We start from the raw sequence: 16,503 nt of genomic DNA, 5'->3' as shown, positions 1-16,503 counted from the left end.
TCCCTTTCCCATCCTGTGTCAGCCCAAGCCTCTCTCCCTGGCTGGGCTGCTCTGGGAAGTGGCAGCTCTCCCAGCTCTTCGGGAATCTGGGTGGTGATGCTGGAGGGATGGAGGGATGCTCCCTTTGTTGCAGGGGCTTTGCCTTCGCCTGGCAGCGATCTCCCTGCTTCCACCGCTGGGTGGAACAGGCAGCCCAGTTTTACCACAGCCTTGCTGTGGAGGAGAAGCATTTGAATCACTGCACCTCGGGGAAAAAAAAAAAAGAAAGAAAAAGAAAAAAGGGTGATTTTTCTTAAATTATGCCTTAATGAAGGCATCCATTAACCCCCGTAATAATTTTGCAAGGCAAATGTCCAGGAAAACCTTGTTAATTTTTTTTTCTAATGAGTGTGATGGGTTTTAATGGAAATCTTAATTAGACATTATTAGCCAAAATGTTCCTCTGGTGGATTTGGGCCCTTTTCTCTCCCCCGGCGCAGGGATGGGAAGGACCGTGCGTCCTGGCTGCTGCTGGCGGGGAGGCTCAGGCACCACTGTCCAGCTCTGTCCCCCAAATCCTGAGAGGGGTCTGCAAGGTACAGGGTCATCCCTGCCATCCAGCCCCCTCCAAAGGAAAAATGAAGGAGAAACCTGGAAAATGCCCCAGAAGGTGTGAGTGGAGGCCGGGCGAGCATCGCAGGGCTGGGCTGCCCCAGCCAGGCCGTCTCAGCACGTGGCCTCGGAGGGCTAAGGGAACGGCTTCTGAGCTGTGATGCATGGCTTTATTTTTCTGCATATCATTTTTTCTTTTCCTCCTCAAATTGTACCATGGGCCGTTTATGTATTCCCCCACCCCCCACAATGAGAACTTTTGAGTGTTATATTGATTTCAGTCTTAAAAGAGGAAGAAAAATCCCCCGTTGAATTTTTTTTTCCCCCCAAGGGTCTTTTCATGAGCCTGCTTACAAATGGGGGCAATAAATCTGCTTCCGTAACCTTGGCTTGTTAATGGTGCATCTAGGAAACTTTCTGTGGTAGCTGAAATGCTTGGGGGAGCTCATCTTATTTTGGAGATATTGGGGTGCAACGCTCCATGTGCACTTGCAGGGGCTGCTGTGGGCACGGATCTGTGAGCATCCCTGCAACGGCAGGGCTGCGAAACCCACCCGGCTTTCCTAACCTCATCCGCTTACACCAGCCCAGGAGACCCGGCTCCCACCCCGCCACCATCATGTCGAAGGCCCTTTGCTCTCTGGCTGGAGTGGGGATTGTTCTCCTGGACAATGGGAAAGCTGTGAGGAAGCGCAGAATCCGGCCTGCGTCCGGTGCCCGCATTGTTCCCACCCTTGTTTGCAAACGGTCAGCACCTGGCAAACCCAGTGATTCAGCCCGGGGAGTTTTAAACCCTTTCTAGAACTTCTTCCTTTTTGTTTTTAAAGTCACGAGAGAGCTCTTTTGGGAATGGCTCCAGCCGGTGCCGTTTTGCTGCTGTTTGCTCACAAGGGTTGGGGATCTCACCCATGGTTGGGGCTGCACTGTACAGCCCATGGCGAGCTCTTCGGGAGCCAGCATCTCTCCCAGCTGACTAGTAATAATAATAAAAACAAGGATTTTTTTTTTTTACCCTAGCTGGCTAGTAGTAATAATAATAATAATAATAAAGGAGGTTTTTTTTGCCTCAGTTGGCTAGTAATAATAATTTAAAAAAGAAGTTGTTCCCACCCCCCCAATTTGTTGTCCCCCCCCCCCCCCGAAGCCATGAAAAAACTCATTGGCACTCCCCTGTGCAGGGCATTGTTTGGGAGCCATGCCCTGGGGTTGCAGTCGGGCTTTGCAGGTCTCCTGCAACCTCTGTTTTGGGAAACAGGCCTTCACTGATGACTTTTTAGTGAATGGCATAAATGCAAGCCCTGAAAAAGCCATGGGCTAGGTGGAGTGAGTCATGCTGCTGCACCTTGCCCTGCTTTCCCCGGGCCATCAGAGGAGTTTTGCATGGATTGGACTTGCCAGTCGGGACCTGGGGCACCACGGGTCTGTGCAGAGGAAGGATGGAGCCCACCAGGGTGAGGGGAAAAAGAAAACTAATCAGCGCAGATTACTGAGGTTTTAATTTTCCACCCTCTCCAAACCCCTGTGTCTGCTACCCGGGTCATTCTGCACCCAGACGGTGACAAATGGAGCGGTGCCGTGGGTGTTAGCTCCAAGTGTGTTAAAAGTGGTCGTTTGTCACGCCTGGTGTCTTGTATCTCAGAGGATGCGTCAAGAGCAGGAGCGCAGTGATTAAATCAAAGCATCGCTCGCGCACTTAAGCAAAGCTTTGGAGGAGGGCTGAGGAGCCATGGGAAAATCCATCCGTCTTCAGCCAGTGCAGCAGACTCACGGCTAAGAAATGATCCACACCTTGTCTATCAGAGCATTAAACCAGACTAAATATCCAATGTGAGCACCTCAAATCAAGATGTGCAAATCCACACAAGGAGGGAATTGATGTTCCCCTACCCTGGGCTCCCAGGGGAGCCTCACCCAATGAGCAGCAACCAAGAAAATGTAATTCATGGCATGAGGTGGAACTGCATGACTTAGTTTTCATGTTAAGCCCAGGACTCACCTGCTTGTATGACATTTATTGTATGAAAGTGGCTTTTATGAAGGAGAGAGCTGTGGGCTGGGGGTAGGAGCTAGTCACCTCGGTGCTCTCGGTGTGGCTGCATCCTGCATGGTCATTGCTGACCTCCCGGCGGCAGCATCCCCATGAGCAGGGAGCAATGCCTGGGCTAGCGCCATCCTCGTCTCATCTCTTCCCTCCTCTCTGGGATGATGCTCCAGTTGGTGTGGGCAGAGCTTTGCCATCTCCTTGCTTTTCTCAGCAAGAGCAGCAAAGCCCGGGGCACAGGACTGTGTGCCATGCAAGAGGCGGAGGGCTCTGACCTCAGGGCTGGTTTCTGGGCTTTGCTGTCTAAAACTCGTCCGTAAAAGCAGAGGCATCCTGGGGAACTGATATACAAGGGGAATTAGGAATTGAATTTGTGCCCTAGCTCGGCTGGATTTGCTCTGCTAGGTCTGCAGCCTGGAGGGTAAATTGCCTGTAAGGTGAGACTTCATATCAACTTATTTTGATCTGATTTCTTTTTTTTTTTTTTTTACTATATTATAGTACCTATCTGCATCCAGGTGTGATGTCACTGAGGGGCTTAAAACCGATTGCTCGATAAACCTGCCCCGGACATAGTTTTGGGATGGGTTGAGGCACACTGGCATGCGTGTCCCCTCCGTGGTGCAGAGGGAGCCGGTCACCCTCCTCGGGAGCAGGGATTACTATGATGCTTGTGGGTTTTGCTTTGTTGCAAAATGGGGAATCTGTTTGGAAGCTTGAAACTCCAAAAAGGTTCTCTGGCTGGCTGGCTGGCTGCTGCTGGGGACCGCCATCTTCTGGCTAAACCCAAATCTCCTAGTTCTGCCACGGGCATCTGTTTCAGCATGCTGGGCCAGCGCTCACAGTGGGATGGCGGTGCTGTGACAAGGGCAACAGGGTGAGACCTGGAGCTATCACAGACCTCCTGCCTCCACATCCGATCTGCTCGTGAGCTCTTAATTATGTATTATTATTTAAGACAACTTATTCTTAGAGAGTCCAAGGTGCAAATTATGTTTCACAGCTAAGAAAAGCTCCCAGAGCTGCCTACGTACAGTAAATCTCTGCAGTCTGGGGTGGCTTTGACTTACGTGTAACAGATGTTAAGGATGGAGGAGACTACTTTTTTTTGCCCACTTGTTGCTACCACCGGTGTGGGACACGGGTGTGGATTTCGGCAGGGAGAAGCTGGCTGCGCTCAGAGGTGGGGTTAGTGGAGGATGTCCCACCCTGCAGCCTTGGGCACCTCCCCTGTCCCTGGTGGTGGCACCAACACAGACAGTGCCAGCGTGTTCATGCTGTTTCCAGAAGGTCCTTTCCCTGGCTGGGAGCTTTTGAGCAGGTTGCCCGCCTCCCTGCTGCAGCATGGGGATGAGCCGGTGCAGGAATCATAGAATCATGGAATAGTTTGGGTTGGAAGGGGCCTTCAAAGATCATCCTGTCCAACCCCCCTGCTGTGGGTAGGGAGATCTTTCACTAGGTCAGGTTGCTCAAAGCCCTGAACAACTTGACCTCGAGCACTTCCAGTGATGGGCCATCCACAACTTCTCTGGGCAAGCTGTTCCAGTGTCTTACCACCCTCATCATAAAAAAAGTTCCTCCTTATGTTCAACCTAAACCTGCCATCTTTCAGTTTAAAACCGTTCCCCTTGTCCTGTCATTATAGGCCTTGGTACAAAGTCTCTCTCAGTCTTTCTTATAAGCCCCCTTTAACTACTGAAAGGCCGCAATAAGGTCTCCCTGGAGCCTTCTCCAGGCTGAACAACCCCAGCTCTCTCAGCCTTTCTCTGTACCAGAGGTGTTCCAGTGTTCTGACAATTTTCATGGCCCTTCTCTGGACCTGCTCCAACAGGTCCATGTCTTTCCTGTGCTGAGGACTCCAGAGCTGGATGCAGTACTCCAGGTGGGGTCTCACCAGAGCAGAGCAGAGGGGCAGAATCACCTCCCTCGACCTGCTGGCCACACTTCTTGTGATGCAGCCCAGGATATGCTTGGCTTTCTGGGCTGCAAGCGCACATTGCCGGCTCACGTCCACTGAGTTACCCACCAGTCCACTGAGTCCTTCTCGGCAGGGCTGCTCTCAATCCATCCATCCCCCAGTCTGTACTGATACTGGGGGTTGCCCTGACCCAGGTGCGGGACCTTGCACTTAGCTGTGTTGAACTTCAGGAGGTTCATGTGGGCTCGCTCCTCAAGCCTGTCAAGGTCCCTCTGGATGGCATCCCTTCCCTCTAGTAAATCAGCTGCTCCACTCAGCTTGGTGTCATCTGCATACTTGCTGAGGGTGCACTCAATCCCACTGTCTGTGTCATTGAGGAAGATATTAAATAGTACTGGTCCCCGTATGGACCCTTGAGGGACACCGCTCACTACTGTTTTCCACTTGGACATTAAGCCATTGGAATGCTGCCTGCTCCAGCTCCATCTCACTTGTCAGTGAGCTGTGGAGGATGACCTACCATAGCTTTCCACCCTCGTGCTTCAGCCTGGAAACTGCTTCAAGCTGCTCCTTGCTCTGTCCAGCAATACTTGCAACCAACAACGACCTGATGGTAATTATATTGATGCTGAGTTACATCAGTGTAATTAAGAATTACCATAACCTGTTGTCTGCTTTGAACTCTCCTTTGAACTTGTAGGCTGGGGTCTCAAGTTGGTTTGTGCTGCTCAAGCCCTGGTGGCTGGTGAGATGGGTCCGGTGCATGGGGTCTCCCAAGACACCAGCACCTCCACTGTGGAATGAATATCTTCTCCACCTCCTCCCTTTGCTCTTGATCCACAAGCCTGGCTCTGCCCTTGGGACCGAGCATCTTTTGCAAGCCAGCCTCATGCAGGGAGGAGAGAGTGGAAATTTGGCCCTGGCCAAATTTTCCATTGGTGGGTGCAGGAGAACCTCAAAGGGTGAGGGATCCATAGAAGGGGATCCAACTGTTCCATCTTCCTCACGGTCTCCTATCCTCTGCCCCTGGCACTGTAGTGATGCACTGCCTAAGGAGTCCGTCTGTTATTTTCACTTTTTCATCTTTCCCCGCTTCCTCTTTCTATCTGGTAGTGAAGCCAAAGTGCCACGAGAAAGCATATTTTTTCCAAGATTTCTTTTGTAGCAAATGCTGTTGGCCGTCGTGGTGCCCAGTGGCAGCTGGGCTTGGCTGCCGGGGGGTTGGGATGCTCCTGGGACCAGCTCTCCTGCCAGCTGGAGTGCGGTCGGGAAGAGTTTTTAAGCTCAGCCATATGCGGAGAGAAGGAAATTGGGAAGGAAAGTCAAAATTTCCATGGTCCCCTGTGCTTTCCCATGCTGTTGTACTGGGGGTGTTGGAAAGTTGGGCAGCACTGGGATGAAGGCAGTGAGGTGGGGACTCAGCCAGCAGCTTATTGAGAAAAGGTGCTTGGAAGTGAGCACCTGGTTTGGGCAGGGAAAATTTTAAGAATAGAGTGGAGAGGGAGAGTGTGGATAGGGAAAAATAAGTAAGTGGAAGGGAGACGGGTAAAACTTTCAGAAATTGCCTTTTAGGCATTTTCTGGCTCCAGGAGAGTAGGGCTGATAAAAGCCGCTCGGCAGGAGCAGCGCAAGTCAATGGCAGTGGCCACTGTTTAACTGCTTAGGGTAAGAAAGGAGGTGTTATTAAAAGAGAGAGAAATCGTACAAAATATATATGTGTGATGCTTGTGTATAGAAATAATAGTAAATTGCACCTAGCTGCGAGAAGTACGGCTTGCTGCCGAAAATGCCACCCACAGGGGTGGAAAGGGAGTGCTTTGCTCACGCCTACGTGGGATGATGGAGGCAGTTTCCCAGGGGCCGGGGCCGTGTGCGGGCAAGTACATGTGAAGGCAGGAGCAGCTGGTGCCTCTGGTCCCGTGGTTGGTGCCGTATTTCCCCTCTCCTCTCTGTGGCTGGGTAGGAAGGCATCTTTCCTCCAAGGAATAGTAATTATGGCTCGTTCCATTATAAATATTTATGGGGGAGCTCTCTTAATTACTTTTCTAATTAATTCCATGCATGGGGCTCTTGGGGTGGATGAGGGATGCGCGAGAGCGGTTGCGCCTTGGTCGGAACATCCTCCCCTTGCTGAATCCATCCTCCCATGCCGAATCCATCCCCAGGCATGGTCCTCAAGCAGTCAGCCAAACTGCAGCCCCCAAGGCTCATCTCCTCCAGGATGGGGAGTTCCTGCTCCATGATTGGGCATCCCACCACCCCAGTGCAACCCAAGGCATGATGTCCTCCAGTGTTGTGGCACGGACACGTGGAAACCATGTGTCTGTGTGTCCCTGCCCGTGCTGGCATCCCCGCACTGGCAGCGCGAGCCTGGCCCTGTGGCTGAAGCTCTCCCCCAACCCCATCCTGGGGTGCCTCATCCTTCGCAGTGTCAGCACTAATGAGGAACCACTTCAGACGTAATTAATAAGCACTTGATGTTCTCTAGATTGAGGGGATACTGCATGGCGTGAGCTGGCAAAGGAGGAAAAGGTGCTTAATTAGTTCCTATTAGGAATGGGAGATGTTTGCTTCCCAGTCAGGAGGGGTTTATCCTTCAGGGAGCCCAGGAGTGATGCCACCCTGATTTCACAGTTGGAATAGGGGCTAGAGTTACGGAGCAACATTGGTGGTTCCTGAAATCCCTGGGAGGGCTCTGCATCATTTTCAGGAGGTTTCTAACTACAGCCCTTGCCAGCACCTCTGTACCTGGGGGAAGAACCACTCTTTGAGATCCACCATGAGTTTTCATGCCAGCTCTCTTTCCTGCTTGTTAGGTGGCTCGATAGCTCACGTAGGTGTTGAGGGGTGAACGCAATGTTCTGGGTTAAGTGGTACACGAAAGTATCGGCTCTTCTGTACGGTTCCAATCTCTATCCAGAGACACTCCAGTGTCCATTGACTCCTGGAGTCCCACATTGCTGCAGTTCACGGCGGAAATAATCTCGCTCCGTGACTCCTGTATCGAGCCCAATGCCTGGGGTGGGAGTAGAGCATCTTCTGGGGATTGTGTTTTTGGGACATGAGTCTTTTTCCCCCCAGTCGTTTGCTGCAAACTCATCAGGAGGTTTGTTGCAGGTGGCATTGTAGTGCTGGGGATGCATCTGCTCACTGGGACCGCTCCTGGTGGTCCCCTCTCTGGTTTGTGCTTGGCCTGATCGACTAGAACTGGTGTAATCTGATGCACTTCAGCATCATTTTCCTTAGCGGCCCCAGCCACCCTAAGCTCAGCCTTAGTTATATCACCCTCATTAAAACCAAGCATGCCACAGGCTGCAAGGGTTTCCTGAAATCCAAATTACATTTGTGACTGTAGTTAAGATGGGGCACCCAGCTGTGATAAACCACTCTGTTTATTAAAAATGGGCAAAGCAGCTGTGCTGGGGGTGCCGGAGGTCGGGCAGTAGCAGCCTCTGAAACTCCTGGGCAGACCTCGGCTCTCCTGCCCTGCCGCTAGAGCCCTAGTGCTTCCCCCAGCCACTCTGCTCCTGGTGCTGTCCGGCTCGCCCTTTCTCTCCTTAAATGGTTTTTCATTGCCGGTGCAGGATGGATTTCTTGGCTTGCTCCCCACCCCTTAGCTCTGGTTTTAACGTACAGCAGAGATGTAAATGTTCATATAGCGCTGGTCGGGGCAGGGAAGCCCAGGAGTAGAGGGTTGGACATCACTGTCTATTTACTGGCAAATCAATCTCCCCTTTCCTTATATCACATCCCTAGGGAGAGCTGTGTCGTGGCATTTAGTTTGCGACTACTATTCAGATAGCTCCCGATGGCCATGGCCCCGCTGCCTGCGAGGGTTTGGGGCAGCAAGGACGAGCCCAGCCCTGTCCTGCTTGCAGGGCTGATAGCCTCAGCAGAGGGAAGAGCCCGTGGCAGGCTGTAGCTGCTGAATACATTTTTAAAGAAGGGTATAAGAAGGTTAAATAGCCTCAAATCATTGCCGAGAACTTCATTCCCCTTCATTTGTTGACTCAGAATAATAAACTAGGGCAGCATTAGGATGATGAGCAGCATCCAGCACTGGTTGCCACCATGGGCATGCAACCGCTGGTCGCTCCACTGCAAACCTCCCTGTGTAAAAGTGGATGAATTGTCTATTGTTTGATCAAATTATTTAGTGTTTTGGTCACTGAAAGTGGGTGCTCAGAGAAGCAGTGCTGGCCTCATCCTTCCCTGCAACGCCTCCCTCCTCTTCTCCATAGCGGCGCTTTAATTCCCAAGGGGGAAGAGCTGAAACACTGGGAAGAAATGGAAGTGGGCTGCGGGGTCTCCATGAGCTGCACCACGTGCCCGCCAGCCGCGTTTCACCCCTGATTTCACGTGCAAAAGTGCTGGAGCAGAAGGTAAGGCATCAATATTTCAATAGCTGGTTTATGGAAAGGAAGGGAAGGAGTTGCAGTGTGAGACTGGGCAGCCTCAGCCCAGTGCAAAGTGGAAACTAAAGCGGAGCAAATCCCGAGTGGGAGAAAAGTGATTTGCAACAGTGACCTTGAGAAGTGGGTTTTCTTTTTCCCCCTGTTGACTGTTTTGGAGAGCAAAGTGAGTTTCCCTGCTCTGTGGCGAGCTGGCAGCCCCGCGGCGCCGTATGCCCAGGGCGTGTGTGCTCTGCCCTGTCTCATCCAACAAATGAATCTGGGACAGATTTCATCTTTAGACCTTCAAAATCCCCCCAACCATGAAAAACAGAGAAAGTCAAGCCCAGAATGGTGATTAAATGGGCAAATGTGGACCTGTTGGGAAGATGGGTGCTGCAGGCAGTGAGTGAGCAGCAGGGCACGCGGGAGCCAAAACTGGCTACTTCCATGCCCTGCTCTAGGCTTAAACTTGTTGTTTAGGGTCATGATACCAGCTAAACAGTTGGTGTCGAAGCTCTTGTGCATACAGAGACCCTTAATTTTCCCAAGCCCGCCTTTCTGGAGGAGAAATGCTTCTCCTAGGTGAGCATCAGCTGCGTTTTACTTGCAGCCAAGCGCGTGCAGCTTGGTCTGCGAGCACCTCGGTCTGCCCCAGGGGAGCAAATCCTTGGTTGATGAGTGATGGGGTTTTCAGGAGAGGTGAATGTGGATGCACTGACACCCTATTGCCTCTAATTGGCCTCACGCAGCTACCTACCCTGCAAACACCTTTGAAATCCTGCCCCGTGCCTTCCTGCTTCGATTCATTTCTCATTTGTGAGAAGAAGAGCCAAAAAAAAACCCTGAGAAGGGAAAAACCACATTGAATTTCACTTTTCCTCCATGAATAAACCATGGTAGGCTGGGCTCAGAAGCCACTGACTTTAATTTACATGTGTCCCAAGGCAGATCTAAACCCATTCCTCCAGAGGTGAAGGGCTGGTTTAATTAACCGGCTGCATCACAAGGAGCTGGGGCCTCTTTCTTCCATGCGCTGGGGAGAGATGCAGCCCATTGCCCACAGGATGCGAACCCAGATGCTGGGAAGCTCATGTTTATCTCATGAGTTTCTGCCTATACAGAGCTGAAATACAGAAACAACACAACGAGGCGGGTGCTGTTTGTAATTAGGTTGGGCGAGCGCATGGCCCCGAGGCAAGAGCAGCTCTGGGTGATCAGAAATAGTGAGAATTCATGCATTTGGCTGCAAAAATGGTGAAGTTTGCACCAAAATGAGGTTTTATCCCTTGCTAGGACAAGGCTCTGCCGGGGTGACCTGTCCCCAGGGTGCTGGGGTTGCTGATGTTGCTCAGGGACTTGTGCTGAGCTCCCTCCCCGGAGGAGCAAGCATCCGTCTGTCTGTCCAAGGGTACTTCGGGGCTGGGGATGCTCGGACTCCTGGTGTTTCCCCATCTGGGTCACGCTTCTTGCCCTGCCCCAAGGACTGGATGTAGGAAAGAAGATTTGATGGCTGACGGGGTGTTTCAGGGCTGGGTCTGATCCCCGTCTCCCTTTTCAGCACGGTTAGGAAGGCAGGATGCACGTGATGGGTACCCTCCCACCCCTCCTCACTGAGGGCAGCATTACTCCGAATACAGGAAACTCTCTGGATTAATTTGCGGATGCCTCGCGGAGGGTGGCACGGCAGTACGCCCGCTAGCGTTGCCGGCTGCCTGCCAAGCTCACTGTGGCTGTGCCAGGGCTGAGGCACTCAGGAGAAGTGCTTGGCTTGATATAAAAGGGAATTGGGTCATTAAAAAGTAGAAATGGGGGGAAAAAACCCCACAAAACAACCCCCCAACCCCCTCCCCAACAGAGATTCAGGAGGGGAGGGACAACGGCGGAGCATCAAGTCAGGGATGCAATTAAACCTCCAGCAACGGGCACCCACTCCCTGCTTGGATGTGGGGAGGATAATGAGGGAGATGAAAGCGGGGTGGGAAGGCAGCACCCTCGTCGCCCTTTGAAGATGGGGAGATGGCAGCCTCTGCTGGGGAGTGGCGGTGTGTGGGTGACAGCTTGCCTGATTCTGCTGTTTTTTCCCCCTAACTGCAGCCTGCATCCCTGGTGTTGGCAGCACATCAAAGGGATCGAAACCCAAAAACAGTGGTTGTGTTACAGCCCGTGGTGGCAGCATTGCAGCTCTGCAGCCTGGCCCGTGTGTCCCTGGGGGACGCAGTGCCACTGGTCCACGGTGCTGCCTGCCCAGGAGTGTGAGCAGGAGCTGAGCCAGCAGCCACCCCAGAAAGCTGCACCGGCTGCCGGAGTGCCTGCCCCTGTAATCAAAACATCCTCTAAACGTCGTTTTTCTACAGCACGCAAATTCGTGTGGGTGTTTATTTGCCTGGATGGTGTCTTTCAGCTGAAAGCATCTAGGAGGGCTTCCTAGCCTGTGTGCAGGCTGCATGTGGAGGCAGCGGGATGGGGAGGAAAGCTGCCTTGCCACTAAAATACCTGTAATTGGGGCTAATCAATTGGAAGGCTGAAAAATTGATGGCCATTTTTCTTTTTTTTTTTCTTTTTTGGTGTGCTTAAAGATAAATACATTTTGTGTCGAAGGTGTCTGCAAAACATACAGGGGGTTTCTAGCAAGCACCTCCTCTCTTTTTCTGGGTTTCATCAAAAAATTGTGAGCCTCCTACAGAAAGTGTCAGTTTTAGGAGCCAGGTTTTCTTCCTTAATGAAAAATCGTCATTTGTAGAAAGGGAGGAAAATCACCTCGAATCCTTTTCCGGCAGGCTATAAGTGTAATAAGCTACGGTTCCTCCTTCGTTCATGGCCTGTGGTGTCCTCCGACCCAACAGGTCACCTTCTCTGCTGCCCATCTCCTGGGGGTGCTGGTAGGTGCCAGCCACACATCTTTTTGGAGCAAAGCTGGATCATCCAGGCTTTTCCAGTGTCTTTGCACGTGGCAGTCCTCTGCACCTCTGGCTTGCTTGAGGGCATCGTCTCGTGCAGTACCGTTACTTCTAAACCACCTTCTCATCACCTGCTATGCTGGTGTGACCATGGGCATGTGCACGGGCGTGCTTAAAGATGCTGGTTTTGCCCTGCAAAGGCATTGGACCCAAAAGAGAACCCCAAAAAAGCATGAATTTGGGAAAACCTGGCAAATGTGGTTAGCTCTGCCCCAGTGGGGACATCGGGGGCATGGGAATGAGTCGGCGCAGACTCGGTTTGCTGCAAGTGAAGGGAGCTGCAGTGGGGTGCCGGCGAGGGCTGGGGGGAGGAGATGGGGAATTGTGATCTGAAGTCTGTAATTCTTTGTAGAAGCTCCTATTTTAAAACCTGATAAGGAGAAATGCCACTCTGCGTCCCTGGGGAGCTTTAGAGCAAGTTAATATAGAGGAGATGTCTCCTTTCTGTCTTTCTGTCTTCTTTTTTTTTTTTGACTAAAGCTTCCCTGAGAGAGTAATTAAAAAGTGCAAGTTCCAGGTGCTAACTGAGAGGATTTAGTTTGAAGAATGAAATGCTTGGATACCCCCGCACTTGCACTCTTTCTGCTGACCGTCTGATCTGTTGATGGCGGCTTGCTTTGGGCAGGAGCATGGGTGGATGAGCAGAGAGATCCCGCTTACCTCCTGCTCTTTCTAGGACCCCTGGCACCCAAAATATAAGGGTACAGGATACATGCTGTTAAGACAGGAGAGTTTTCAGCAGCAAAAAGCCTTGCAATGCTGCTGTGTGCCACTACTGCTTCAATAATTCGTCCGTCCCCGTGCAAGCTGCAGAATGAGGAGGGAGGCAGTGATGGGAGTTCAGGTCTGTGGTACCTTCCCTGGGTGTTTTGCCCCGTATGGATCGTGGCTGCATCCCCACCCCAAGCCTTTGGAGGGGTAAGAGGGTCAGCTCTGGCCCGGAGTCCCTCAGCTGCATCTAGCCCTGTGGGGTGCTGCAAATTGGCTGCCACCCCTACCAGCACACCTCGGGCACAAGAGCGACTTGCATCTATTCCCCGTCCCCTCCCCCCAAACCTCCAGTGATGACATCTCGCTGCAAGAAGCCTGGGTTTAAGCAGCCCCCCAACGATGCTCCCTCCCACCCCCAAACGCCTGCATCAGCCCTGGGAAAGTGATCCTGCTGGCAAACCCCTGGCCCTCGCTGCCTGGGATGTGCGACATCCCCGGTGTGCAGGCAGGATTGCCCATCTGCAGGCAGCTTTGGGTTATGGGGGGGGGTTTAAGTGCTGAACAGGCAGCCCTGGTGAGCGCTGAAGTCGCTGAGCGGCATGGCTGGATTTCGTGCCTCATCATTTACAAACACACCCCTAGTGCTTAAACGCGAGGAAATGGATAGTTAAGCACATCATTAATCTTATCCAGCCCATGTAATCAAGAATCAATTAATTCTTCTCTGGGCTGAAGAGATGCAGATTACACCACAGCCTGGGTACCAGCAGAAGGAGCCCGTTTCTGCAGGGAGAGCTGAAGCAGAGCCTCGTCCCGCGCTTGTCCGAGACGCTATTGTGGATCCAGACCTTGCCAGCTCTGGGAAACTTTCTTGCAGCAGCCCTTAAATCAAGGCAAACGTTGTGCTTGCTGTTAGTGGGGTAATTTATTGCTCCTTCCTGGGCTTGAGCCCTCTATCCAAGCCTTACAGTCAGACTGTGTGTTTACCATCTGAAGGATTATAGATCCCACGCTGCGCAGGTCTCTATGAATCCCGCCGTGGCGTTGCAGGGGCTTGGGGGTTTTGGCTTCATCTTTGGTGTGAGGTTCATGGTTCAGCTCCCACAGAAAGAGGGGAGACACGGGCAACAGTGAGAGTGGAGGGCTGCAGCCTGCAGCAGCTTTGGGAGGAAGGAGAAGGCATCAGCCTCCCCCAAAACTGCAGGAGACTTTAGGCAAGCACAGTGCAATTACAGGAGAGAAAAGCTAATTGGTAATAATAACAATTAAGAGCCACGTGCCTGCAGATTACAGGAATTTACGGATAAGCGAAGTGATAAAAGAAACTTGAGGACACTGGGTTGCAGAGTGTACTTTGTTTAGATATTTTGACAAAGCGTCACTTGGATTAATTGTAATTAAAAATTAACAAACCCCTTCAACCGACCCACCAACGTGCCCCTATGCTTGAAACCGAGGTGTGTTCATAGTGCTGTGACCCTCTCGTCTTCCTCCCTCCCTCTTCCGTACCCTTCCATCAAAATAGAGGTGGCCATTCCCTGGTACCGCTGCCCTCTCCTCCCTGCTCCTCCAAAGAGCCCAACACGTTTCAGGCACATTTCTGAACATGTTCTCCAGCTCTAGAGCCCACAAGTCACCCATTGCACGTCTCATGGATGCTAACACTTGCTGGCAGGAGCTCAATGCCGCTGGGACATCGTGGGGAGGAGCTGGTGGGAAGGGAGGGGTGAAGAAATGGAGATCTACCCTGAACTCTTGGTGTCCAAACGTGGTTGTGTCTCCTGCCTTCTGTGTCTGGTGTAACTGTGCTTCCTCGTGCTGTTATGGGGCATAGGGCTATGTGTGTGGCTCAGGGAAAGGTCTACATCTGGCTGCCTTCTGCTCTGGCATCCTGAAGTTCCCCCTCAAGCCCTCAATCAGTATCTCAAGCAGGCTGCCGGTGGTGGCTGGCGGAGCATCCTGGGGAGGGGTAGAGCCGGCGGAGCGGGCAGGGAGGGAGGCGGGCAGGGCGGGGGTGGAGGCATGTCTCTGCGCTGAGGGAGCCGGGACTTGTAGGGTGCTGGGTTTTCCCGACCTCCCTTTCTCCTCCCCACCCACCCATCTCCCTGCCTCCATCCCTCCTCCTTCCCTCTCTCCTTCCCTTCCTCCCCTCCAGAATTAAAGTTGGGACCGTTGCGCTCTGGGGATGGGTGTGAGCCAACGCCTCTGCTGCTGCCTCACTCTGCTCCCTCCCATCGCCCACCCAGTGTCCTGCAATGCATGGTGACCCCGCGTGTCTAGCTGCCTCTCTGCACGAGGTGGTGGGTTATGGCCCTAAGTGCTTCCATAAGAGGCCATATGTGTGGGATGGCTGCAGTAGGATGCGGAGGACTTGGCAGTCCTCCTGTGGTGGGGAGGAGGAAGGGGCAGCGTGAGATGGTGGCTGGTCCTTCTGGGATGCCATGTCCCCGCTCAGCTGTTAGTGCCGTTGGAAAGAGACGGTTCATCGCAGCCAGTTGCATGCCTCAAGTGGGGGAAAAAATCCCCAGAATAATAAAATTGTAAAATGTTGTTTTGATTTATCCTTTTTTATCATCTTTTAATATCTGGAAAGACTGCGTGAGCAAGAGGCCTTCATGGGTTTTGAATGACAGGTTAAAGGGCTCCAATAAAGATTAGATGGTCCACTATCTCCCAAGGAAATTGCATCAAAGTGGTTACTCCTGCTTGCTCCTATTAATTTCCTCTTCACAGCTGCTAGGAGATGTCTCATATCCTGATGCAGCAGACAGGGGCTAAGAGGCACTTTCCATTATCTCAATCATAGCCGTGTTTATGAGACACTTAGGGTGTTTCTCCTATGTAAGCCATGCCTTGGAGGTGACAGCATCGTGGGGGCAGAGCCGGGAGCCAAATGGAGGTGGGACCACCCTGTGTGCGAGGCCAGGAACAGTCTCCCCCCGGCCAGATGGTGGATCTGGATAGAAGTCTGGTCCCTTGGGTACATGTGTCAAAATACAGACATTCCCTTCTGTAGCCTTCGGTTTCGTACGGGTCACCTGCGGGTTTTGTTAGACGTTAAGGATGGATGAGCATCCGTTCATCAGCGCCTAGTTGGTGAGGACTGGTGGGGTGGGATGGGGACGAGGGACCCCATCTTTGTCACTCCATCTTCACCCTCTAACTGCAGAGCAGCAAGACGGTTGACTAATGAAACCTCCCTCCGTCACTGATTAAAGCCTCGCTGTAACTGTAACTGGAGCATCTTCTCATTTATGAATTAGTTGCCATTTCCTGCTTGAATGAACTCGGAGGCTGAAGGCCGGGAAGGTTATTAGCCCCAGCCCTGGGCTGTGGGGGATTAATGGGATGGACCCGTGAGACACTGTCGTGGGCGTCACATCAACTTTTAATAATTAAATATTCAAATTTTGCATGGAAAAAGAGATGCAAGACCTGAGCCATGCCATTGGGGTGGCGGAAAGGGACGTTTTGGATCAGCAGAAGGGGTACACTGTCCTGCCCCTGCGTGCCCGTGTCCCCATGGGTGCTGCTGGGGAAGGGGGCCCTGCAGACCCCTGCTGTACCCCTGCCTGGGTACGAATGGTGGGGAGCGAAGCAGCTGCTGCAGCTCCCTTGCTCTGCCTGGCTAATTACTGTATCATTGCTGTGTGATTTCAGTGTTTTCCTGGTGGCTCCAGAAATGATTCATAGCCAGCGTGGAAAATTATGGCCATCCTAGCTTTGTAGGAAGGTGCCACCCTGTTTAGCTCCGATACAGGTGTGAAGATTTTCTGTGTCTTTTCTTTTATTTCTTTCTCTTTTTTTTCTTTCTGCCCTGTTTCAAGGACAGGACCTGCTTTCACCTCCACCCCAGGATGGTTTGACACCCAACCGCTTTCCTCTCCTTTC

At 52.2% G+C, this 16,503-nt stretch overlaps 1 protein-coding gene across 1 annotated transcript in view; it reads left to right on the top strand.

Annotated features, from left to right (window-relative positions):
- The window catches only part of EPHB1 (EPH receptor B1), a 48,943-nt gene that overhangs the window by 11,275 nt on the left and 21,165 nt on the right, over positions 1–16,503 (top strand). The gene's annotated exons all lie outside the window — the stretch shown is intronic.

The sequence above is a fragment of the Pygoscelis adeliae genome, unplaced genomic scaffold (genome assembly GCF_000699105.1).
Source record: "Pygoscelis adeliae isolate BGI_AS28 unplaced genomic scaffold, ASM69910v1 Scaffold485, whole genome shotgun sequence".
Classification (NCBI taxonomy): Eukaryota; Metazoa; Chordata; class Aves; order Sphenisciformes; family Spheniscidae; genus Pygoscelis; species Pygoscelis adeliae.
Note: the sequence above shows the minus strand (reverse complement) of the source record. Positions and strands in the feature narration are given on the sequence as shown.